Genomic DNA, 26,756 nt, shown 5'->3' with positions numbered 1-26,756 from the left:
GACTAAGGGTCATTTTCCCTTCTTGAATATCATAGGCTGCCATTAGCCTTTGTTGATTGGTGGGAGCCATTCTCAGCAATTGATTATAAAGTTGGAACCTTACTGGCTCATTTCTAGCCTTTATTTAAATTAATGCTTTCTTGATATCTGAGCCTTGCTTGCTCTGTTGCCTGGTGGACGTAACCTCCACACCATGCTGCCTCTCTTGCTCTTGCTGATATGAGCTAGTTGATGTCTCCAAAATTAGAGGAGCCTGCTGTTCAGTTGTTTCCTCACCCCTTAGGTTGCCTGCTGTCTCTTCCGCTAGTTCTTCTTCAAAGTAAGGATTCAACCTTTGCCTCTTTTCCCCTTGCTGTTCTGCCAATCCACCTGTAGGTGTCTCTTCCTGCTTGTCCCTTTTCTTGGCTCTTTCCTCATTAAGAGGAGTTTGTAACACAGGGATTTCAGGTACCTTTGTTTGTGTTGAAGGACCTTGCCCTTGAATTTGCTCCTTTGCTGTATCTAGCCGGTCTGCCATTGTATCTTGTTGTTCTGAATGCTGTACTTCTTTGCCTCTGGATGTCCCTGCAAGTGGAGCAGTCTCTTGGGAAGGTTGTTGTGAAGTTGTGGCAGATGATGTGCCCGCTCCAATGTGTTGAGGCAATGTGAAAGGGACCTGTCCAAAAGAGTCAAGATCAAGTGTTTTTTCAAGCTCTTTCATTGATTTTTCTAATTTCTCTTCTTCAGTAAGCTCTTCAACTAGTGTGCCTTCTACCCATTCCTGTTGATTAGCATATTGTTCAATTTCAGGGATTTTGTGGTGCACATACCCTGTAAGCTTGTTTTTGACTCTTCTAAAACTTATGAAATGTTCAGGGTCATATGGTGACCAATGAAAACTTTTTTTCAGCATAAGTTGATCTCTTAATATCTTATCTGCTTCCTCCCAGGATTCTTCCCTTTTATTGAAGATAAAAGGGCCCAATTGATGTCTTATCTTGAGCTGTGCCTTTTTCCTAGCACCATAGAAATGAGTCAAATATGAACTACTAAATTGCCAGAAGTATTCCAAGGCAAAGAGTCTCATAGGGACATACTTTGGCAGCTTGTAGGGAGTTAATTCACAGCCATAAATCCTGATCACTGTGTGGTTTTGGTAAAAATACCAGTCACCAATACTGTATTCCTTTGAGAGATGTAGAATTTTTTGCATTTCAGCAGAGAGCCTGGCAGGAGGAGTTGTCATCAATAAAGAAGTGGCTGGATATATAAACAAGTCAATGAACTCACAATATGTATATGGGGAATGGTGGACTTCATGGAATACCGAGGTCCAGAACATTACAGACATCCTTTCACCTTTGAGGTCCAATCTTCTAAGAGGAATTTGGAAACTATCAGGTTGATTGCACAGCAGCAAATGATACATGTAGGATGTATATTTGAACACTCTTTCTCTCTCCAATTTCATGAATTGCTCATGGATTTTATTTGCTATGAAGGTGGCATAATCATACTTGATAGCAGGGGGCTGTCCTGGAGTGAATATGGACATCAATACTAAAACAGTTTCATCAACATACTCACTGGTTTTGAATCCTAAAATGTAGAATATCATGTCTATAATGAGTCTCCCTGCCTCATTAAACCAGACATGAAGATAAGGAGGAGGCTGCTGGGGCTGGCAATTTGGTTTCATGAATAACTGAGCAATTCTGGTTATCTCTGAGCTATGCAGTTTGGCACCTTGGTCAAGCAAGAATTTCATGGTGAGAGGAGCCAGAGGCTGAGTGGGTTTAAAGTTCAGCATCTCATTTATGGATTGAGGAGTAATATAGAAGAGTACAATCCCAGATGGAGCCATAACTACTCTTTGTGTGGGTTCATAATTTGCACAACATAGATGGATGAAATCAGGGAGCACATTCACTGAAGGGAGGTAATAGATAGGCATGTTGGATTCCCAAATTCCCAAGACATCAATGTTGCTTCTGTAGCTGTTTCTAATTTCACAAAAGGCTTGAAGGTGAGGCTTGTCACCCATCATATCCTTAATCTGGTAATCCCTGTCAGCAAGGGGTATCCATTCCAATTCCTTATGTGGTGCATTCAAGGGGGCAACATTCAGAGCCACTGGAGCCTCCATTTTCAATTTGTTAAATGACCTTTTAACTTGGAGTTAGAGCTTTTGCAGCAACAGAAAACAGAATACTGGCTCTGGTTTTTCTCAGGAAATTGCAGACTGAGTTTTATTTAGAAATTGCCTTGCTGGGTGAAATTCACAGTAAAAAACAGAGTTTGCAGAGTTTAGTCGGGAAGCTGGATAAAAACAGTGGAAAGGGCGCTCCTTTTGCAGGTGTTTTTGGCAGATTTAACTTGATATTTGGGTGTTTTTTGGTGATTTTGCAGGCGGAAAAGGCTTGAATTATAGTTTAATGGACAATTTGCAGAGGAGGACAGAATTCACAAGATTTCTCTGAAAAAATGGGTAAAATAGTGATTTATAATGCAGAGGTGCAGAGGCAGCAACGCAATTTAACTAGAATTCTAGTTCTTCGGGTGATTTCAACAGAGAAACTCGGAAAAACAGGGTTTACGAGTGAGTCCAGGTAAATACCTGTTCTATGGGCGCTTGGTGCGAAATGCATGTTGAAGACTGAGCTAAGGGGCCGAGTTTGTGGAGTGAATTCCCCTGGGTGGCGGGCTGGAGCTTTGGTGGCAAATTCGTCGTAATTTGCATGCACAGTCTCCGCAAACCAACGAATAGAAATAAACAAAAAACCATCACTTTCACGGCTTTTTAACAAAATTTGGGCTTTTTTGGGCTTTTTGGCACTTTTTGTGATGACGTCACCATGACGTAAATTTTGTCATGTAGCGGGGTACGGAAGGTGACGTGGTGGATGACATGGCGGATGACGTGGTGGACACGACGGACGAAATAGTGACGAGGTGGCAGCTGACATGGGCGCTGACATGGTGGATGACGTCAGCAGCGGGAACAGGAGGCAGTTTATGGTTTCATCGCATCGCCTTATGTAGGGCGGCGGTTTTCGACCAAACGGACGCGATAAACTATGGGAGCGACACGCGTCCCACAGTACGACGGGAAAACCGCTTTTTATCGCGCACTATTTATCGGACATTGGAGCACCTCCGATATTGATGTGAGCCGTTGGATGGGGAGGGCCCGATCCAACGGTTGACGGAGCTCTGAGTTGGTGGAGGTTTATAATTTAGGACCCGCGCATTATTTTAATGTTTTTTAATGTTTGCGGGGTATAAACCTTGGTTAACAGGGGTTTATGGGCGCGGTTGTTTATTTAACCAAGTGTTAAATAAAATCCAATGGTTTTGAATGCAGAGGGGTATTATAAGGTTTCTGCCAAACCTTTTAATTCCCGAAAACTTTGATATATGGCTATACTTGCCAGGGGTTGGGATATTATAGAATTTTTGGGTTTTTTTATGTATTTTTACATAGTATGGGAGGGGAAAACTTTAAATAGGAGCTAGATAAGAGTTAGAGTTAGGATGTTAATATGGTTTTATGAATGGAGAATGCTAAGTTTATAAGGTAAAACTTAGATTTTTAGGGAAATGAAAGGGAAATGGAAGGGTCTTTTTACACAAGAAATGTGGCTTGTTTTGATTAAGTGAACCCGGAGTTCCACTCAGTATTTATCATAAAATGAAATGAGTTAGGACCACTGAGCAGATCTCAATGTCCTTGAAGGGATGTTAGTAAGGGTTGCTTGGGGGAGATGGAGGGGGAAATTAGTCATGCTCCAACTATTTAGCAGCCACTTTGCCATGGTAGCTGTGATATCCCTGAGATGAATCATACTCAAAAAGACAAAACTGATCACCAACCTGCTTCTGCAACACCAGAATTACCTACCCATTCTGCTACACCTAACATTTTTTCTTCATCTTGTTTGGGTGCATTTGAGCTAGCAAACCCTTTCTTTCTTTTTCTTTTGACTGCCCTCCTATTTAAGTCTGCCCTTATCTCTTCCAGGGGCTCAGATTCAACTGTTGAGCACCCTTGTTTCTCTACCTAGCTAGTGATCTGCCAAGCTTGAACTGTTTGAACAGACCTTATTCTCTAATGCTAAAACAAGAAATTTAAACATGGACTGGCCAATATTGAGCTGTTGGGCCATCCATCAAGTGTGACAAAGTCACCGATTGCATGATTTGAAATTCTTTGCAAAAAGTAGTACAGTAGTGGCATTTTGACAAGCCAATTTCCTGGTCTTTTCTTTGGGGTTCATTTTCTTTCTTTCTTGACCAATTCATTCTTCTTGCCCTTTGATTTTTCTTTTAGGGCATACCCCCTTTACATTTTTAAATTTTTGATTTTGTGAAAATATGGAACCTTTGCAGCATGGAAAGGATGATCATATTTGGCATTTCCACAGTCAATCATGAAATATGACACCTATTGGTATAGGAACCTAACAGTGGCTCCACTTGGGGATGGATTTTCTAGGTGAAAAGCCAAGAACAACAGGTCAGATGGCCTTATTTTCAACTCTTGCTGCAATCTGAAACTTCCTTCTGCTGTAGACAAACAAACTGTATCTCTGTGACATATATATTTTTTCCTATGATCTGATTTGAACAGAGTTACAACTCTGTCTTTGACAGTTTGTCTGAGTGTTTAGTCATCATCTTTATAGCTCCCAAGTTTTCTTCTTGATTTCTTCTGATAAACTCAAAATGTACACAAAAAGGTGGCACAATTCCTTCATTTTCTCTCAAAATTTGCTGCATCCTATTCTCTGTCTTATTGCTGTAATAAATTGCTTAAATAGACACTATTTATGTACAAAATACAATCCTGTTATGTTAAAAAACAAGATCAAAATAATGCTTGAGCATTCGCCCATTGACTGGCCCTTCCTCAGCTTATGTACCATCCAAACTTTTCAAAAAGTAGGTGTTATTTCCTTGTACAACCTGAATGATAAAAGGTCCTTTCCATAGGAAATCAAATTTGCCATGTTTTCCTTTGTCTTCCCTCCTAGAATCCCACTTCAGCACTTTGTCTCCTATGAAGAAGTCCTCTGCTTTTTTCCTTTTGTCAAAAATCTTCTTGAGTTAGTCTTGCAGAACCTGAGTTCTCTGATACACTTCCTCTTTAGTCTGCTGCAAGTGGATTGTCTGATTGATCCTTCTCTGAATATCATTGGGTTCTGCTTGTATTTATTGCAGCAATTTGATCACAGGGATTCCCAAGGATGAAGGGAACACAACCTCCATGCCATAAACCAATTCATATGGGCTTGTTCCAATAGATCTTTTTGTAGTTAACCTGTCTGCCCAAAGTGCATTAACAAGCTTTTTGTGCCAATTCTTCTTATTTTCCTCCAACACTTTCTTTATGATGTTGATCAAGCTCTTATTGGATGATTCAACTAGACCATTACCTTGAGGGTAGTAATCTGTGGAGTGGCCTAAGGTAATATGGTACTTGTGGCAAAAATTGATCATTCTTTTGGATTTAAAGGTAGCAACATTGTCTGTTATGATCTTTTCCGGACAGCCAAATCTAGAAAGAATATTGGTTTCTAAGAACTGCATGATGATCGAGTCATTGAATTGCCTACAAGGGATGGCTTCTATCCACTTGGTGAAGTAATTTGTGGCAGTTAAAATCCACTTATGTTGGCCAGAGGAGGAAGGGTGAATTTCTCCAATGAAATCTAAACCCCATTGTTGAAATGGTCTTTCAGTGGAAATGGGTTTTAGGGGTAAAGGTAACAATTTTCTCTTGCCTTCAAAGATTTGGCATTTATGACAAGAAACTACAAATTTTTTCACATCAGCAAACAGGGAGGGCCAATAAAAACCAGCTCTTAGAATTTTATCAGCTGTTGACTTCCAATACAAATGTCCACCACAGTCCCCTGCATGAAATTCCTTGAGTACTTTGTCAGTTTCATCCTGTGTTAGGCAATTCAGCAGAATACCTTCATGATTTTTCCAAAATAAAACATTGTCTAGAATACAAAACTTTGAAGCTTTCATTTTCAAGAACCTTTTTTTAGTCCTGGATAACCCTGGAGGAGCTTGCAGGTTTAACAATACATAAATTATATTAGCATACCAAGGTGATTGTAAGAAGGCTCGATTGATCTGTGGAGTCACCATCTCTTGTTCGTTATCCAGTTCATTGATGTCAAGGGCTTGAAAATTGGTTTCAGTCATCAACTTAGCTAATCCTTGTCCTTTTATCAGTTTTGTTGGTTTGATTTCAATGTCATATTCCAAAATGTTGGCTATCCATTTGCCTCTCTTACCTTCAATTCCTTCTTGAGTCAGAATGTCTTTGACCACGGCATTTGGGACATAAGCTATCACATGAGAGTACAAGATATAAACTCTGAAATCCTTGATGGCCTTTACAAGGGCATAGGCCTGTTTCTCCATGATTTGATACTTGAGTGGAGCATCTCTAAGTGCTTTGTTGAAGAAAGCAATGGGCTTCTCGCATCCTTGGTCATGTTTTTGTAATAGGACAGCAACAATAGTATGCTCAGATGCAAAGGAAAAGATTATAAAATCTCTATCAAACTTGGGGCTTGTGAGGACAGGTGTTTTAGTCAAAGCTATTTTGATTTCCTTAAAGGCTTGTTTAGCTTCTATTGTCCATTTGACTTTAGAATCTTTCTTCAGCATGTTATTCAACAGTCTTATTAGTTCGGCCAAGTTGGGAATGAATCTTCTTAGTAAATTGATCTTTCCTAGGAAAGCTTGCAATTCTTTGATGTTCCTTGGGTGAGGCACTTGGAGCATAGATTGAATTCTGCCTGGGTCAATTCTAATGCCATCTTTGAGATTACATGACCTAGGAGTTTACCTTCTTCTAGGCCAAACAATCATTTCTTTGGGTTCAATGATAGGCCATATTTTCTGCAAATTAGAAACACTTGCCTGAGATGTTATAAATGTTCTTGATCTGATTTGGAAAAAGCAGTGAGATCATCGAGATATATGATTAAAAAGTCATGGATCTCTTTAGCAAAGGCTATGTCCATTGCTCGTTGAAATGTGGCCCCTGCATTTTTAAGTCCAAAAGGGGTTGTAAAGGCAGTTTTGTCTTGATCATCCGGGTGAACTAGGATCTGATTAAATCTTGAGAATCCATCTAGCAGTGAGATCCTAGAGGCTCCCACTACCCTTTGTAAAATGTGATCCATTTTTGGTAAGGGGTAGTGGTCTTTGAGAGAGACTTTATTCAGATTTCTTAAGTCAACACACAGTCTTATCTCTCCTATTTTCTTTCTAGTGGGCACTAGATTTGAAATCCATTCTGAGAACCTGATAAGTGCAATTATTCCAGCTTGATACATTCTTTTGACCTCTTTCTCAATGAGAGGAAGGAGGACTGGATTAACCCTTCTAAGTTTTTGTTTGAAAGGCTTTTGATTTTCTTTTAAAGGTATTGTATGTTGAATGACCGAAGTATCATAAGACTTGAGGTCTTCATAGCTCCATGCAAAGACATCTTGAAACTCTTTAAACAACTGAATGTATTTTAGTTTTTGGTCGGGAGGCAAGGCTTTGGATAATTTTACCATCTTAGGATCTTCTGCAGTTCCTATATTACAGTCCTCAATTTCTGCATTTAAAGGTTGCATCTTTGGCTTTCTTGGTATATCATTTGAATCAAAAATATCCTCCAAAGGAGTCAAGCCTGTGGGCAAAAAGTTATCTTTCAGCTCAATTACTTCAGATTCTCCCTCAATAATTTCATCAAGGTCCATTTGCTTCAGCTGTTGTAAATTTTTGCTGGAAAAAGTTGTTGGATGCAAAATCTGATTTACTGCTTCAGCTGATATATTTTTCTCAATTTTGTCTATTTGCTGTTGATCACAAATTGTGCTTGTATATATGTTAGTTCTTGGGAATTCCTCTTTCAAAGTCAAGAAATTATAGATTTGTGTATCATTTTCAAACACTTGCCAATTTTTTACATTATCCGAGACAGCAGGTCTGTGTTTAATCTCAGCAGTAAAGTGATGGTTGGGCTCGAATGGCAGCTTGCACGTGCTGGAAAAAGTTGCCAAACTGTGAGCGTGTAAATTATGGTTTCTTGGAATTTTGGTGAGCTGGAATTCTAAGAAGGTGTTGAGTATTTCAATGGCTGCCCCTCTATAAGCTCTCAGCCTAAGATCATTAGTAACAAAGTTTCCCTTTATCTGTTGAATAATCAAATCTGAGTCTCCTAGAATTGAAATCTTAGTTGCCCCAGACTCTTAATCATTTTAAGTCCCAGCAAAAGGGCTTCATATTCGGCCATATTGTTTGTACATCTAAAATTCAGCCTATATGCATGTCCTTGAGCATGGTCATTTTGCATGTTGTGTATCCAAATCCCTGCCCCTGCTCCTAATTTATTCACTGACCCATCAAACTCTAAGTACCATAAGATTTCTTGATTGTAAGTAGCCTTAGGAGTTTTGGATACTGTCTTAATGGGCAGATTTGGATTTTGCAACTGATATGGTATGTCTTGTTTGTTTGTTGCATTAATCACTTCAACAATTTCTTGATCTTGAGCACTAGATGGTTCATTTATGTTTTTTGCTTGTGATGATTCTAGGAGTTTGACATCTGTTTTGGGACACCTTTCAGCATTATATAAGATGAATGAATCCATATAAGAATGCATGGAATAAATGGGGAAGTTTTGGGGTTTCTCTTGACTGCTGACCACATATTTCATCAATGTTTCCCGGTACAATCTTTTTGGCTGGCCAAAGACTGAAATGGTGGCATAAGACATATCTAGTTGTAAAGATCCTTGGAGTTTTGCACCCCAAGATCTGGATAAAAGCATTCCATATTTAGGTGGGATATCAACTACTACCGCATCCATCAAGATTGTCTTGGCAGGGTATTGCACTAGAGATACACACAAATCTTTGATTAGGCCTAGACACTTAACCTGGCTGGAATCAAATGAAAACAAATCTTTGTATGGCCTTGTGATATCTAGGTCCAATCTTTCCCTCATAGACTTAGGCATTAGATTATGGGAAGCTCCTAAATCAAACATTGCATTATGCAACACCTTGTCATGAATGTTTAAGCTCACATAGAATGGAGGGACTCCTCCATCTACTGTTTTACCATTTACCTCAGGACCAAAAATCAGTTCTGGTTGGTCATCTAACACATTGACTGCATCTCTATTCTCCGATAATTGAAGTGACCTATTGATTTGTTCCCTATAAACCTCATGTTTAGCCAGTTTGGACAATGGAATGGCTATTTTTAGTTTACCTATTTCTGTTTCTAGATTGAAAGGTTTTTCCACTTGAATTTTTGTATTCCTGGCAGCAAGGTTTTCCTTTTCTGCTGTGTTTTCAGTGGTTTTTTCTTCATCATGAGTGCTGTTATGACCTAAATCTGCTTTGAAACTGTTTTTAGGATAGCTGTTTATATTTTCTTTTGAAGGAAAGGAGGTGGATGGCTAATTTTTTGAGGGTTGCTAGTCTGTTATGTCCTCAACTGTGGGTTCTTTTGGATTGAGGTCTGTTTTAGCAGGGAGCTCTGTAAGGGTGGCTTTATCCTTTGCTTTTTTAGGCTGCTTAGTATCTTTCAGCTTGTTGGGTTCAGGCACATCTATCATTCTGCTTCTTAATTTGTATTGTTTATGGACCTCATAGATCGCTGCATCATATCCCTCTCTGAAATCAAATGATTCTTCGGACTTGGTTTGAAATTGATTGAAATTATGAGCCTCTTGGTCATCTTGTGTTAGAAAGATTTTTTGTTCACTATTCAAACCCATTAGGTTGATTTGGGTATCCTCTGTTGGCTCATTAGAGGTGGAAGCCTCAACATAGTTCTCTTGGAATGGAGGTCTGATATTCTGATTAGGGCCAGCCTTCCCGGTGTTAGGGTTTTGATTTTTTCTAAAGTTTGGGTTTCTAATGGTGTTACTTGGTTGACCTTCCCAAGAAGATTTTCTTTCAATGGTTTCCACTCTATCACCCATTCTATCCATGCCTTTGATGATTGCATCTAGTTTTTGTTCAAATGCTGAAGGCTCTTCTTTGAAAGTAGTCCTTCTTTCAGCTCTAGCTCGATCTCTTTTAGAGATCAGATTTTCCTCTACGCTAATAGCTATGCTCTGCATGTCTTCTAAGCTGGCAGGAGCTATTTCCCTTAGCTGATATGCCATTTCAGATTCAAATCCATCAGGGAATTTGATTAAGGCTAAGTCAGGTGGAGGTCTAAGGTTTTGAGGAATATCATTGTATACATTGTTGAATCTAGCACAATAGTCTTGGACAGTTTCTTGTGGGCCTCTTTTTAAACTGTCATACTCTGATAGGATATGCAATGGGTCCTTCTTCTTTTCCCATCTGTTCAGAAAGGTTTGGTAAAGGGCATCTAGATCAGCAATTGTGTTTGCAGCAAGTGCCCTAAACCAAGTCCTTACATCACCAGTTAAGCTTTGGACAAAAATTTTCATTCTGACATCATTGTCATCAATTTCATAGTTCTCAAAGTAGTCCATCATTTTCTTAGTATGTTGTTGGGCTGTATAGGAGCCAGTACCATCAAAGTATGTGATTTTACTTTGATAATCCTGAGGCATAGCCCCTGGATTTGCAGGCAACTGCAGAGGAGCATATTGGTTTGCCATATTTACAGGTATAAATGGGACAGCTGGAAGCACAGAGGTAACAGTTGAAATAAACGGAGTGAATGGAGGGGTGGAAGATGTGCTTTGAAGTGATGATGGAGAACTAGAAGAAGCTGCAACAACAGTAGGAAGGACTGCTGCCTTTCCAGGAGGAGATTGTGTAAGGTTCTGCTGAAGTATATGAAGATTTAAATCAGCAGAATTTTCTAAACTTTCTTGTCTTTTAAGGCTTTTAGAGATCAAGTTAGGATTTTCAAAAATAGCTGGAGGATTAGGATCTGGGTTTGATCTAGTGTAACGAGGTTTCTTCTTTGGAGCCAGCTTCTGAGTGTGTTTTTGGTATTTTCTGGAAATGTTTGAAGAATGATGCTCTTGACACTATCTTGCCGGGAAAATATATATTGTAACAGTCTTGAATTTTCCAAAAGATCTTTTGAAAATAGAAGGAAACTGATTAAATTTTTGAGACAGCTGTATAAAACCTAAAGCTATACTGGAGATTGACTGAAGCAGCTTTTATTTACTCCTGTAAATGCATAGCAAAAACAGTTTCAAAGGCTACCTGGCTAACTTCAGGCTCCATCTGTAGCTTTAGAGAATAGACAGCAGTAACAAACACAGTCATTCAGTTCCCCAGTGGAGTCGCCAATGATGTTATCACTCAGGTTGTCCCCTAGGAAAATTCTAAGGAGGGGATACGGCCGAGGTAACCACTAACCAGTCTTTTAGCTGCAGATTCTAGCCAATCTGCAACCAGAGAGGGCTCTCTCTTTGTGATTTAGCTTTGTTTTGCTATATGTTAGGCTAGTTATGAAGCACAAGTATTTGTTTGATGTTTGGAAGGTGACATTCAGTAGAACAGGGCTGCAAGATAAGAGAAGTTCAGACCATTGGGTTAATGGAGTCAGTTGAAAATGAACCTCTGGGTATGGTTTCTTTGGCAAAAGGAGGACTACAGAGCAAGATAATTAAACATAGAACAATTTTCAAGTTGGAATAAGATGAAATGAAGTCAGGGAATGAAAGGCAATCAAGAATCTTTCATTATGCTAACAGAGGGAAAATGAGTAAATATTACCAAGGAGCAGTTAAGAATTCCTTAATTATATTTAGAGTGAAAGAACCAGGGAGACAGGAGCATTCAAGAATTCCTGCCTATGCTAGTCTTGTAGAAAACATTAAAAATGACAGGAATTGAACACAGAGTATAGCCAAGTAAATTATGGGTTATTCCCTTTTCCTGCAATTTCAGAATATGATATATAGATGATATATAAAACATAAGAATAGTAAACAAGAGTTAAAAAGACTTATTGATCCATGAGGTAACACGAGAATTCTGCAGCATATTCTTCTGCCATTAATTACACAACCAGAAAATTCACCAGCAAAGCATTCCAGCAATCTTTATTAAAAAGGGTTCTCAAAATTACAGCGCAGGTCCAGAATGATATTCACCAACCAACAATAATACATATCTTGAGGAGGTATTTATAAAAAAGAGTTACAAAATATCTCATAGAGAAAATATCAAGCATTAACTTCATCCATCTACTTCTTTAAAGGCAGTAAATGGCATTGAAAACAGAGCACAATGAATGCAGAAGTAACTTTCGTTGTGCTGGCTGCCTTAGGTGGTTTGATATATTTGACTTTTGGACTTAATAAGTTGATTGGTAGCTGTCTCTTTATCCCGCGTTCCTGCGTTGCTGTCCTGGCCCTTCCATCTGTGCCCGATTCCCCTTTAATGCATTTTGGCGTGAACTCCTTCCTTGTTGTCTTCATATTTATGATATGTGGCATGCACATTAAATTTGATTAAATGCAGACAATCAAAAAAGAATTAGCACCAACACTACCTTGGTAAAACCTCCAACATGCCCTGCCACCATTGGTCTGTTGGCAACTGGTGTCTTTGTAGTTTTATTAATGTTTCATCAGCTTCAGTATACCTGTAGTAATTGGGATGGACTTCAAAAAGATGTGTCATCTCATGTTCAATGTAGAACAAATTTTCTAATTTTCATATAAGCTCTATCCAGAGGGAGGTACTGTGTCCTCTGAAATGCTTGATGATGTTGTAATTTGATTGGTAACATAGGTATTTACCCTGTGAGCATATTGTTCATGTGTCAATAGTCTCCGATTGTTGGTCAATAAGTTAGGTAACCCTTTGCTTTGTAACACTGCAAACTTTTCTCTAAAGGCATTTATTTATGTCTGCATTTCTTGGCACTTTCTTTCCAAATTTTGTATAAAATTCCTCATGGTCAACACCTTTTTTACTGTCAAAATTGTACCTGTTTTGTCCTGAATATCTAGAGCTGCTAGCTGCTCTCTGGTATGAGTATTCAAAAAATGAATTAGTTTATTGGCATGTTCGGGCTTGTTTGCCAATAATGCTCTGGCTTTTTGAGTCTCAACTTGAGCTATTTCTATCAATTCAATTTGGTCATGGATAGTCTGTATTGATGTCCATTGATCAGTGATGGACTGGCCAATTTTAGTCCACAAAATTGTTTTGATTTCTGCCAGAGTTTTGTGAAGAGTGAGGTCTTTCTCCAAGGATTTTACCTTATTTTCCAGGGCCTTTACTTCTCTTGTTTTCTCAGCCACAATTATTTTTGATTTATCATAGCTCACCTCTATCTTGGCCAGTTTTTCTTTGGCTTCCTTTAGCTCTACCATTTGGAGTTCTAAAGCCTTTATTTCCTTCATCATATCTTCCATGCTCAGGCTGGCATCTGATACTATTGTTGTTGTTGCTGTAACTGTTGCTGAAGCTGAGGTACCTGCTGTTGATTCTGGGACAGCGGAAGGGACTGCTATTGTAGTTGTTGGAGGAGCTGTTGTGACAATTGGAGCCGTTTGAGATGGCTGAGAGGCCAACTCTCCCTGTTTTCCTTGTAGTGCTTCCTCCAATGCCTTCTCTATTTCTGCCAGTCTTTCATTCATCCTCATTAGCAAACTCACCACGTCCTCTTCTTCTTTTTGCTATGCAACTTCTGTGGTTTGAGGGTGCATGTTAATTGGTAGCTTGAGCTGCTTCATGAGGGCTGCAATATCTTCTTCTTTCTTTTTTATTAAGGCCTGTATGCCCTTGGGATCCTTGGGATCATGTCCCAGCTCAATAATAATTTCCTGCAAGGATTTGATTATGTTATCCTTGGCTAATAAGGAGGCCTTCTCCAATTCTAATTGGGCAGAGGTATTGTGCAATGAATTCTGCATTTTGTGGGCTAATAATGCCTTGTCTGCCAAGGTGGAGTACACCATTTCGCCGATTTGTTTATGTAATTCAATCTGGTCCATTGGATGGATGTCTTTAGAGAGGACTTCTAGATTGGTCCTGATATAATCGGCAGCTAACTGTGGCTGCTACATTGTAGGCCTGAAGTGACTAAGGGTCATTTTCCCTTCTTGAATATCATAGGTTGCCATTAGCCTTTGTTGATTGGTGGGAGCCATTCTCAGCAATTGATTATAAAGTTGGAACCTTACTGGCTCATTTCTAGCCTTTATTTCAGTAAATGATTTCTTGATATCCGAGCCTTGCTTGCTCTGTTGCCTGGTGGATGTAACCTCCACACCATGTTGCCTCTCTTGCTCTTGCTGATATGAGCTAGTTGATGTCTCCAAAATTGGAGGAGCCTACTGTTCAGTTGTTTCCTCACCCCTTAGGTTGCCTGCTGTCTCTTCCACTAGTTCTTCTTCAGAGTAAGGATTCAACCTTTTCCTCTTTTCCCCTTTCTGTTCTGCCGATCCACCTGTAGGTGTCTCTTCCTGCCTGTCCCTTTTCTTGGCTCTTTCCTCATTGAGAGGAGTTTGTAACACAGGGATTTCAGGTACCTTTGTTTGTGTTGAAGGACCTTGCCCTTGACTTTGCTCCTTTGCTGTATCTGGCTGGTCTGCCATTGTATCTTGTTGTTCTGAATGCTGTACTTCTTTGCCTTTGGATGTCCCTGCAGGTGGAGCAGTCTCTTGGGCAGGTTGTTGTGAAGTTGTGGTAGATGATGTGCCCACTCCAATGTGTTGAGGCAATGTGAAAGGGACCTGTCCAAAAGAGTCCAGGTCAAGTGTTTTTTCAAGCTCTTTCATTGCTTTTTCTAATTTCTCTTCTTCAGTAAGCTCTTCAACTAGTGTGCCTTCTACCCATTCCTGTTGATTAGCATATTGTTCAATTTCAGGGATTTTGTGGTGCACATATCTTGTAAGCTTGTTTTTGACTCTTCTAAAACTTATGAAATGTTCAGGGTCATATGGTGACCAATGAAAACTTTGTTTCAGCATAAGTTGATCTCTTAATATCTTATCTGCTTCCTCCCAGGCTTCTTCCCTTTTATTGAAGATAAAAGGGCCCAATTGATGTCTTATCTTGAGCTGTGCCTTTTTCCTAGCACCATAGAAATGAGTCAAGTCTGAACTATTAAATTGCCGGAAGTATTCCAAGGCAAAGAGTCTCATAGGGACATACTTTGGCAGCTTGTAGGGAGTTAATTCACAGCCATAAATCCTGATCATTGTGTGGTTTTGGTAAAAATACCAGTCACCAATACTATATTCCTTTGAGAGATGTAGAATTTTTTGCATTTCAGCAGAGAGCCTAGCAGGAGGAGTTGTCATCAATAAAGAAGTGGCTGGATATATAAACAGGTCAATGAACTCACAATATGTATATGGGGAATGGTGGACTTCATGGAATACTAAGGTCCAGAAAATTACAGACCTCCTTTCACCTTTGAGGTCCAATCTTCTAAGAGGAATTTGGAAACTATCAGGTTGATAGCACAACAGCAAATGATACATGTAGGATGTATATTTGAACACTCTTTCTCTCTCCAAGTTCATGAATTTCTCATGGATTTTATTTGCTATGAAGGTGGCATAATCATACTTGACAGCAGGGGGCTGTCCTGGAGTGAATATGGACATCAATACTAAAATAGTTTCATCAACATACTCACTGGTTTTGAATCCTAAAATGTAGGATATCATGTCTATAATAAGTCTCCTTGCCTCATTGAACCAGACATGAAGATAAGGAGGAGGCTGTTGGGGCTGGAAATTTGGTTTCATGAATAACTGAGCAATTCTGGTTATCTCTGAGCTAGGCAGTTTGGCACCTTGGTCAAGCAAGAATTTCATGGTGAGAGGAGCCAGAGGCTGAGTGGGCTTAAAGTTCAACATCTCATTTATGGATTGAGGAGTAATATAGAAGAGTACAATCCCAGATGGAGCCATAACTGCTCTTTGTGTGGGTTCATAATTTGCACAACATAGATGGATGAAATCAGGGAGCACATTCACTGAAGGGAGGTAATAGATAGGCTTGTTGGATTCCCAAATTCCCAAGACATCAGTGTTGCTTCTGTAGCTGTTTCTAATTTCACAAAAGGCTTGAAGGTGAGGCTTGTCACCCATCATATCCTTAATCTAGTAATCCCTTTAAACAAGGGGTATCCATTCCAATTCCTTATGTGGTGCATTCAGGGGGGCAACATTCAGAGCCACTGGAGCCTCCATTTTCAATTTGTTAAATGACCTTTTAACTTGGAGTTAGAGCTTTTGCAGTAACAGAAAACAAAATACTGGCTCTGGTTTTTCTCAGGAAATTGCAGACTGAGTTTTATTTAGAAATTGCCTTGTTGGGTGAAATTCACAGTAAAAAACAGAGTTTGCAGAGTTTAGTCGGGAAGCTGGATAAAAACAATGGAAAGGGTGCTCCTTTTGAAGGTGTTTTTGGCAGATTTTACTCGATATTTGGGTGTTTTTGGTGATTTTGCAAGCGGAAAAGGCTTGAATTATAGTTTAATGGACAATTTGCAGAGGAGGACATAATTCACAAGATTTCTTTGAAAAAATGGGTAAAATAGTGATTTATAATGCAGAGGTGCAGAGGCAGCAACGCAATTTAACTAGAATTCTAGTTCTTCGGGTGATTTCAACAGAGAAACTCGGAAAAACAGGGTTTACGAGCGAGTTTCGGGTAAATACCTGTTCTATGGGCGCCTGGTGCGAAATGCAGGTTGAAGACTGAGCTGAGGGGCCGAGTTTGTGGAGTGAATTCCCTGGGTGGCGGGCTGGAGCTTTGGTGGAAAATTCGTCGTAATTTGCATGCACAGTCTCCGCAAACTAACGAATAGAAATAAACGAAAACCATCACTTTCACGGCTTTTTAACAAAATTTGGGCTTTTTCGGGCTTTTTGGCGCTTTTTGTGATGACATCACCATGACGTAAATTTTGTCATGTAGCGGGGTACGGAAGGTGACGTGGCAGATGACATGGCAAATGACGTGGCAGACACGGCGAACGAAATAGTGATGAGGTGGTAGATGACATGGGTGCTGACGTGGTGGATGACGTCAGCAGCGGGAACAGGAGGCGGTTTATGGTTTCATCGCACCGCCTTATGTATGGCGGCGGTTTTCGGCCAAACGGACGCAATAAACTGTGGGAGCGACACGCGTCCCACAGTACGGCGGGAAAACCGTTTTTTATCGCGCACTATTTATCGGACATCGGAGCGCCTCCGATATTGATGTGAGCCGTGGATGGGGAGGGCCCGATCCGACGGTTGACGGAGCTCTGAGTTGGTGGAGGTTTATAATTTAGGACCCGCGCATTATTTCAATGATTTTTAATGTTTTCGGGGTATAAACCTTGGTTAACAGGGGTTTATGGGCGCGGTTGCTTATTTAACCAAGTGTTAAATAAACTCCAATGGTTTTGAACGTGAAGGGGTATTATAAGGTTTCTGCCAAACCTTTTAATTCCCGAAAACTTTGATATATGGCTATACTTGCCAGGGGTCGGGATATTATAGAATTTTTGGGTTTTTTATGTATTTTTACATAGTATGGGAGGGGAAAACTTTAAATAGGAGCTATATAATAGAGTTAGAGTTAGGATGTTAATATGGTTTTATGAATGGAGAATGCTAAGTTTATAAGGTAAAACTTAGATTTTTAGGGAAATGAAAGGGAAATGGAAGGGTCTTTTTACACAAGAAATGTGGCTTGTTTTGATTAAGTGAACCCAGAGTTCCACTCAGTATTTCTCATAAAATGAAATGAGTTAGGACCACTGAGCAGATCTCAATGTCCTTGAAGGGATGTTAGTAAGGGTTGCTTGGGGGAGATGGGAGGGGAAATTAGTCATGCTCCAACTGTTTAGCAGCCACTTTGCCATGGTAGCTGTGATATCCCTGAGATGAATCATACTCAAAAAGACAAAACTGATCACCAACCTGCTTCTGCAACACCAGAATTACCTACCCATTCTGCTACACCTAACATTTTTTCTTCATCTTGTTTGGGTGCATTTGAGCTAGCAAACCTTTTCTTTCTTTTTCTTTTGATTGCCCTCCTATTTAAGTCTTCCCTTATCTCTTCCAGGGGCTCAGATTCAACTGTTGAGCACCCTTGTTTCTCTACCTAGCTAGTGATCTGCCAAGCTTGAACTGTTTAAATAGACCTTATTCTCTAATGCTAAAACAAGAAATTTAAACATGGACTGGCCAAGATTGAGATGTTGGGCCATCCATCAAGTGTGACAAAGTCACTGATTGCATGATTTGAAATTCTTTGCAAAAAGTAGTACAGTAGTGGCATTTTGACTAGCCAATTTCCTGGTCTTTTCTTTCGGGTTCATTTTCTTTCTTTCTTGACCAATTCATTCTTCTTGCCCTTTGATTTTTCTTTTAGGGCATAACCTCTTTACATTTTTAAATTTTTGATTTTGTGAAAATATGGAACCTTTGCAGCATGGAAAGGATAATCATATTTGGCATTTCCATAGTCAATCATGAAATATGACACCTATTGGTATAGGAACCTAACACATATGACCAAGTGTGTCACCATGGGATGCCCCAATTATTTTTGTTAGAAAAGGGATGGACCAATGTGCTTATGTGTGGATTTTTTACGATTGAACAAAATGGCTATTAAGAATAAATATCCATTGTCGAGGATATATGATATGTTCAATCAACTTCGAGGAGCTAAGGTATTTTATAAGATTTATTTGAGGTTAGGATAGCACCAACTATGAATTAAAGAAGAAAATATTAGCAAAACAATATTTTGAACTCGTTATGGACATTATGAGTTCATGGTGGTGCCTTTTGGATTAATCAATGCACTAGGTGTTTTTATGTGCTTAATGAACGATGTTTTCCGGGAGTATCTAGATAAGTTTGTTATTGTTTTCCTATATGATATATTGGTGTACTATTCTAAGCCAGAGCAAGAGCATGAGCAACATCTTAGGTTAGTTTTGCAAGTGCTGAAGAAGCATCAGTTATATGCTAAAATTAGTAAATGATCTTTTTATCAAAATCATATTCATTATTTGGGCCACATTATTTCAGAGGGTGGGATAGTTGTGGACCCAAAAAAGATTAGGGCCATCGAGGAATGGTTGACACTAAAGAATGTTTTGAAAGTCAGGTATTTTATGGGCTTACTTGGCTATACTAGGAGGTCCAATAGAGGATTTTCCATGATTGCTACCCTATCACTTCATTGCAGAGGAAGGGTATCACGTTTGAATGGACTTCCGAGTGTGAAGAGGCCTTTTGTCATTTAAAGTCTTTGTTAAAAAGTGCTTCGATATTGAAGATTGCAGATCCAAATGAGGATTTCCTCATATGCACTTATCGATGTAAAGAAGGTATGGGGGGAGTTCTTATGAAAAATGGGCATGTGGTATGTTATGAATCCAGGAAGTTGAAGGATCATGAAAATAACTATGCTACACATGACTTGGAGTTGGCAGTAATAATCATGCTCATAAGATGTGGAGGCATTATCTCATGGGCAAGAGATTTGAACTGTAGACCTATCATTATGGATTGTGACTTTTGTTTGAACATATAAATTTGAATGCTCAACAAATCAGGTGGATAGAATTGTTAGCTGAATATGATTTCAAGATTAAGTATATCAAAGCAAAGGAGAATAAGGTGGCAGATGTTCTTAGCCAAAGAGGGCACTTGATGCATGCTTCTGTAGTAAGTATGTATAAGGCAAATATATTGACCAAAGTTTTGGAAGCTAGGAGCTTAGATAAAAAGTATTTTGATATCAAGAATAGTTTGCAACAAGAGGAAAAACAACCAAAATATCTAGATTATGAGCTTTGAGAAAATTAAGTTCTTCTTTATAAAGGCCGCATATATGTGCCAGATGTGTAAGAGGTGAAAGAGTTGATTTTGAAGGAAATGCATAGGGTGTCGTATGCTGGACTCTTGGGTTATCAAAAAACCATTACAATGACCAAAAAATAATATTTTTGGCTTGGATTAAAGAAAGATGTGTCAAATTAGATACTAATCAAGGTGTTTGGAGTTTCAACAAGTTTAAGTTGAGCACAAAGACCTAGTAGGCTTGCTGCAACCCATACCTGTTATGAAACCAGCTCACAAAAAGATAGAAAAGATAGATCAATGCCTTAGAATTCAGCCTCTTCGAGGGGGCAACCTCCTTTACATTACACAAATGAACAATTCTTGGATGATACAAATGACAATACCTCCTTTCTATATATAGGAGTCTAAGGGGTCATAATATAATTAGAGCTGACATAACAATAATAATGTAAGGGAAAAATAATAACAATAGTGGACTTCTATGGGGCACAATAATAACAATATGGGGACTACATGGGTACAACAATATAATAAGGGTGTTGTGCTAATAACAATAAGGGGTTACACTAGTAGTATAGGGGCCTAACATGCCCCTCTCCTTCAAAAAGTGTTGTCCTCAACGCTTGAGTAGTTCTTGATGCTTCTGTATAAAATTCTTGTCCTCCCATGTGGAATCTTCAGTGGGTAAGTTCTTCCACTTGATGAGATACTCTGAAATTGATCGATTTTGTATCTATCAGGTTCTTGTTTCTCTGACTGCTCCAGGTTCCAATATGATTTTTCCTTCCTCTTCAAGTTCTGGCAATATTGTTTGAATTGGAATATTATGTAACTTTTGAATGAGTGGCCACACTTCTTTGTCCTTCTTCCATTCATCCCATCCTTCATTTATCCAATCTGGTTGGATAATAGAAATAACACAAAAAAATTCTTCCACATCCTCATCCTTTCTTGAGAGTGCATCTGCAACAAAAATTTTCTTCCCTTTTCTATAGATGATGTCAAAGTCATAACCCAACATATTTGTGACCCATTTTTTCTATTCTTCTAAAGATAATATTTGTTCTAAAAAGTATTTAAGAATATCATGATCCATTTTTACCTTGAAGTGTCTTCCCGTTGGATAAGGTCGGAATTTCTTAAGTGCATGTAGTATTTCCAACATTTTCTTCTCATAAATAGCTTGCTTGAGATGTAGCTGTAAAAATACCCAATCACCTACATCAAATGTTTTTTCAGTCCGATGTTGATCTACTTGTTGTTTCATTCGATTCTGCACCAAAGTGGTGTTATCCTTTAAAAGTTGGAGAACTTGTTGTTGATGCTCGATGTGATCTTTCACTGCTTGAACCTTTTTCTTTTTAATATGTCTTTCTATCTTGAGAGTTTGAGGAGTGGTAATTTCTTCCAATGCTTTACAAGATATGGTCGGATTCATTTCTTGATGCTCGATGTGATCTTTCACTTGAACATTTTTTTTCTTGATATGTCCTTCTATCTTGATAGTTTGAGGAGTGGTAATTCCGGCCAATGCATTACAAGATATGGTTGGATTCATTTCTTATTTCTCGATGTGATCTTTCACTTCTCGAACCTTTTTCTTCTTGATATGTCCTTCTATCTTGAGAGTTTGAGGAGTGGTAATTCTTGCCAATGCTTTACAAGATATGGTCGGATTCATTTTTTCTTTCTCTGGGGTTGGGTCCTGGCATATATCCTCTTCTTTTGATGTTTCTTGATCCTTTTCTTCCTCCTCTTCATACTCTATGTAAAATAATTTCTTCTCAGCACACTTATGACCTTTAATGCATTTGCTATCACAATTGTAACAAATCCCTTTTTCTCCTTTTTCTTCCAATTGTTGTGGTGTAACCCTTGTAGGTTGTGGAAGGCTAGGAGAAGAAACACTTCCATAATTATAGTCATGATTGGTGGGATTCCTTGTTTCCATAATTTTGCTTTCAATTTTTCTTGCCCACCTAAATGCCTTCTCCAATGAATTAGGTTCCCAAAGACGAACCTCATGTTGAATGTTATCCTTTAAAGTAGCTATGAAGACATCAATCCTTTGCTTCTTTGGAATATCATTTACCCTTATATTCAATTTTTGAAAGTCCTCAATGTGCTCTGCCATTGAACACTTTTGTCTGAGATTTATCAGTTGGCTAAAGAAGGTGTTTTTCTTTGTATCCTCATAATGTGTTATCACTTCCTCCGTGAAAATTGACCACATAACAAGTTGTTTACAAGAACAAAGCCCTTTATACCATAAAAATTGATCCAGTTCTAAATATGAAGATGCAATACATACCTTTTGTAACAGTGGTACACAATGTAGATCAAAATATTGCTCCATCTGAAGTATCCAATTTACCAGATCCTTGCCATCAAACTTCCTCATATCACCTTTTCTTGATTTTAGGAGCTCGATCTTGAAACGAATATAACTCTGTAATTTTAGCTCTTCCAATTCTAAAATTACGACCTGCAGTAGCCCTATGTTTCCTCTTTCCAATGCCACAAGTCTGATCAAAATTTGATTCTCCAAGAAAGAGTTATGCACAATCTTCCAAGATGACCTGATTATATACCTTTTCAGAAGAGCAAACTTGTATGGAGTGCTAGGTGTCACTGTTTTGACCTTAGGATCTGAAAAATATACACAAGAAACTATAGTCCATCCTTTTTCTGTAACTTCTTATGAAATTTCAATCTGATGCTCAAAACAAAAGTTATGACGATTTTCCCCAGGTCACCTGTTTGGAATGTAATTCGAGAGGCTGCAAAAGGCCAAATTCCTCAGATAATATCTCTGCAAATATAGCGCGAAAGCTCTGAAATTTAGACTCGAGGTTTAGAATGATTTCAACCCAAATGGGTTTTGTTTTTAGCATCTGAAATGTCGCAGAAAAAAAGTTATAGCGCAAATGACACGATGACCTGTTTGGAGCAGCGAAACCCTAGAATCCAAAGCTCTGATACCAAATGTTATGAAACGAGCTCACAAAAAGATAGAAAGATAGATCAACGCCTTAGAATTCAGCCTCTTCGAGGGGCAACCTCCTTTACATTACACAAATGTATGATTCTTGGATGATACAAATGACAAGACCTCCTTTCTATATATAGGAGTCTAAGAGGTCATAATATAATCAGAGCCGACATAACAATAATAATGTGAGGGCACAATAATAACAATAGTGGGCTTTTATGGGGCACAATAATAACAATATGGGGACTACATGGGTACAACAATATAATAAGGGTGTTGTACTAATAACAATAAGGGGTTACACTAGTAGTATAGGGGCCTAACAATACCCATTCCAGAATGGAAGTGGTATGTGGTGTTAATGGATTTTTATTACTAAATTACCCAAGACAAACAAAGGGCATGATGCGATAATGGTAGTGGTTGAAAAACTTACCAAAGTTTCCCATTTTATTCCTGTGAAATCTGTGTATAAAGTAGCTAACATAACTAATATTTTTATGGGGGAAGTTGTTAGGCTACATGGTGTGCCTCGCGCAATTATTTCAAACACGGATCCAAAATTTATGTCTAATTTTTTGATGGGTTCGTTTAAAGGATTAGGCACAAATTTGAGTTTGAGTACTATGTATCACCCTAAGTCTAATGGACAGACTGAGTAGGTTAATTAGGTAATTGAGAAAAGTTACGAATGTGCATTATGGATAAACCATCCAGATGGGAGGATTATCTACATTTGGTAGAGTTTTCATACAATACATATATCAAGCTTGGTTAAATATGGGTTCGTTTGAAGTGTTGTATGACAGGAAGTGTCATACTCCTATAAATTGGAGCAATCTGGTAGACATAATCATGGTTGGATCATAATTGCTCAAAGATATGGAAGAACAATTTGCAAATATTAGGGAATTTTGAAAGCTACCTAGGACATGAAGAAATGTTATGTGGATAAGCATAGGATTCATCGAGAAATTAAAATTGGGGATCATGTGTTTCTGAAAGTTATACTGTGAAAGAGCTCAATAAAATTGGGCAATTATGCTAAATTGGTAGCATGTTATTATTGGCCATTCAAGATTCTGGAGAGGATCGATCATGTTGCATATAGACATGCATTGGTTGCATCCATGCATGTTCATGATCTATTCCATGTATCTCTGCTTAAAAAGTATATTCTTGATACTAATCACGTAATTGATTAGCATATGATTCAAGTGGAACCAGAAGGATATTTTTCAGGTCCAACTAGTATAGATCTTGGACAGAATGGTCAAACTGCTCCGAAATCGAGCCGTCAACATGATAAAGGCACAATGGACCCCGCTTGATTATGACGAGGCTACATGGGAGGAGTACCCTCATCTTTTTTGAGTAATATATATATATATATCTATATGACAATGCATGAAAGGAGGGGAGAAGGAATGTAATACCTCTATTATTTTATGATATAAATATATGCACATTGATATTAGGTTGGTGAGCTAGAGTTATTTTGCAGGCCTGCGTGCCTAGGTAGATATATTGGTTTTGGCTAATTAGCCAAAGGGCCAAGATTGTAAATATTTTGTAATTATTGTACATATTCTTATACTAAAAATAAACTAGCTACGGATCCCACTCCACGAAAAAGAGTATGGTGGGTAGTGCAACTCCACAGTGATGGGCAATAGGTTGATGTGTTCAATGTTTGGGATAAGGACACTTGGGGCCCACATGGCTTCAAGGAGTGCCTCATAAAGGTGTTTCCTGTGAAGGCATCCACTCAACATTCACCCATTCATTCATTCATACCTTCATCCATCCTCATCATCTATCGATTTATTCCATTATTATGTTGCCCACTCAGTGATGCACGTACTCAGTTGGATAATGATTTTTGGTTATGAACCAATCAGTGATTTCAGTATAATGTTGTAATTGACTGGTGATTTTTAATAAGTGATTCCTATGCTTGAGCTCTATAACCAACTATATTTTTGGTGAAATTGGTTTTAGCAACTATATGGTGAGCCACGTGCTTTGGTTCTGGAACTGGCTTGGAGTTGTTTTGTTTTTGGTGACTGTTTGGTGAGCCTTGGGCTTGGGTTATGGAATTGACTTGCAACTGAGTTAGTTATGGCCTAGAAGGGTGTTTTGAAGCCCTGGAAGCAACACGAGCTCTTGGAAGCCCTATGTTGAGAAGTTCCCAACTGGTCATAAGGCACCTTGGAAGGTGGGCACCGTCGAGGGATTAACAGGGCTGAGAGAAAGGTGTGTCACTTGAGCGCAGGTCCGGGGAAACAAATCGTAGTGGCTGGAGTCATGATTGTTGGTTTGATGCCTTTTCTATGGATATATTTCTATTTTTTAGTTTCTCATCGTTGCCTATGGAGTTTTAGTCCTAGCTCGGGTGTTACCTGTGGCTGATATTGATGGACCATGAGGTCTATGGCTAGGTGGAACATGGAAAGCCCACAACTAGTTGCCTACTTCATTTCAGGTAAGTGTTCATGTTTATTACCATATTGATTTAAATATTTATGATGTTTATACTTGATGTTGTAACGGTTTATGAATTTATGGTTGAAACCCTAGTTTCAGGGTTTTATGCGATAATGTTTATAATTCTCTGTATCCCATTGTCAATGTTTATTTTGTGTGCATATAATCATAATTGTTGGTTAATGTGATGTTTCCAATGTTATTTTATGTGTATAACCGTGGTTAATTAACTGTTATTTTCATTGTGTAATGTTGTTGATAGGTCCCTATAATACTAGTGTATCCCCCTTATTGTTATTTTTGTACCCATGTATCCCCCATATTGTTATTGTTGTGCCCTTACATTATTATTGTTATGTAGGCTTTGATTATATTGTGACTCCTTAGAATCCTATATATACAAAGGAGGTCTTGTCATTTGTATCATCCAAGAATCGTTCATTTATGTAATGTAAAGGAGGTTTCCCCCTCGAAGAGGATAATTTTTAAGTTGTTGATCTATATATTTGTGAGCTGATTGCACAACATTTGGTACCAGAGCTTTGAATTCTAGGGTTTCGCTGCTTCAAATAGGTCATCATGGAATTTTTTCTATAATTTTTTTCTACGAAGATTCAAAAGATGAAATTGAAACCACGTGGAGCCTATTCCTTGATGAACTTTGTGTATGAATTTTAGATCTTGTCTCGCTATATTTTCAGAGATATGATCCGAGGAAGTTAGGGTTTTTGTAGGCTCTAGAATTCCATCTCAAACAGGCGACCTAGGGAAAACCGTCATAACTTTCTCTCTGATCAACGAATTTGAATTTCATAAACAGTGATGGAAATAATATGAATTTTAGTTATTTCGGTATCATTTTCAGAGCCAGAGGTCGAAATAGTGACACGTGGCACTTCGTACAAGTTCGCTCTACTGAACCAATCTATAATCAATTCATCGTGGGAGATTGGGAATAACTATTGCTTGAAGAATCCAATCTTGATTTGACTTATTGGGTTGGAAATAAGACTCATAGGGATGCTACAGGATGAAATTTTAGGTATTGGATATTCACAATTACAAAGATACAACAACTGCAATATCTAGCTCCTAAAAGCAAGAAAATGTGTGTATTTTTTTAAATGTTTTTGCATAACTTTTGTTTGAAACATCAGTTTGAAGTGATTCAAGGGGAATATTGAAGATTAATGTTTTATTCCAAAATTCCTCGAAACAAAAAAATGGACACACCTAGTAAGAAATCAAAAATCTCTTCTATGACACATGAAGAAGAGGAAGAAATGCAGCATGATATATCAAATTTATGAGACCAAGTGCAACAAATTTCGCTCTCGCAAAAAGTAACAAAAAATGAATTGAAAGTAATGATGAATTTTAATATAGATGGTATAAAAAGGGACGTGTGAGTTTTGAATGATGGTTTAAAAGCAGACATTGAAGCAATGATGAATGTAATGATAGAAGGGTTGAAGG

Source organism: Pinus tabuliformis, chromosome 4_1 (assembly GCF_031772625.1).
Source record: "Pinus tabuliformis cultivar Carrire ecotype Pingquan chromosome 4_1, CPIR1, whole genome shotgun sequence".
Classification (NCBI taxonomy): domain Eukaryota; kingdom Viridiplantae; phylum Streptophyta; class Pinopsida; order Pinales; family Pinaceae; genus Pinus; species Pinus tabuliformis.
The sequence above is the reverse complement of the archived record's forward strand: the minus strand, read 5'-3'. Positions refer to the sequence as shown.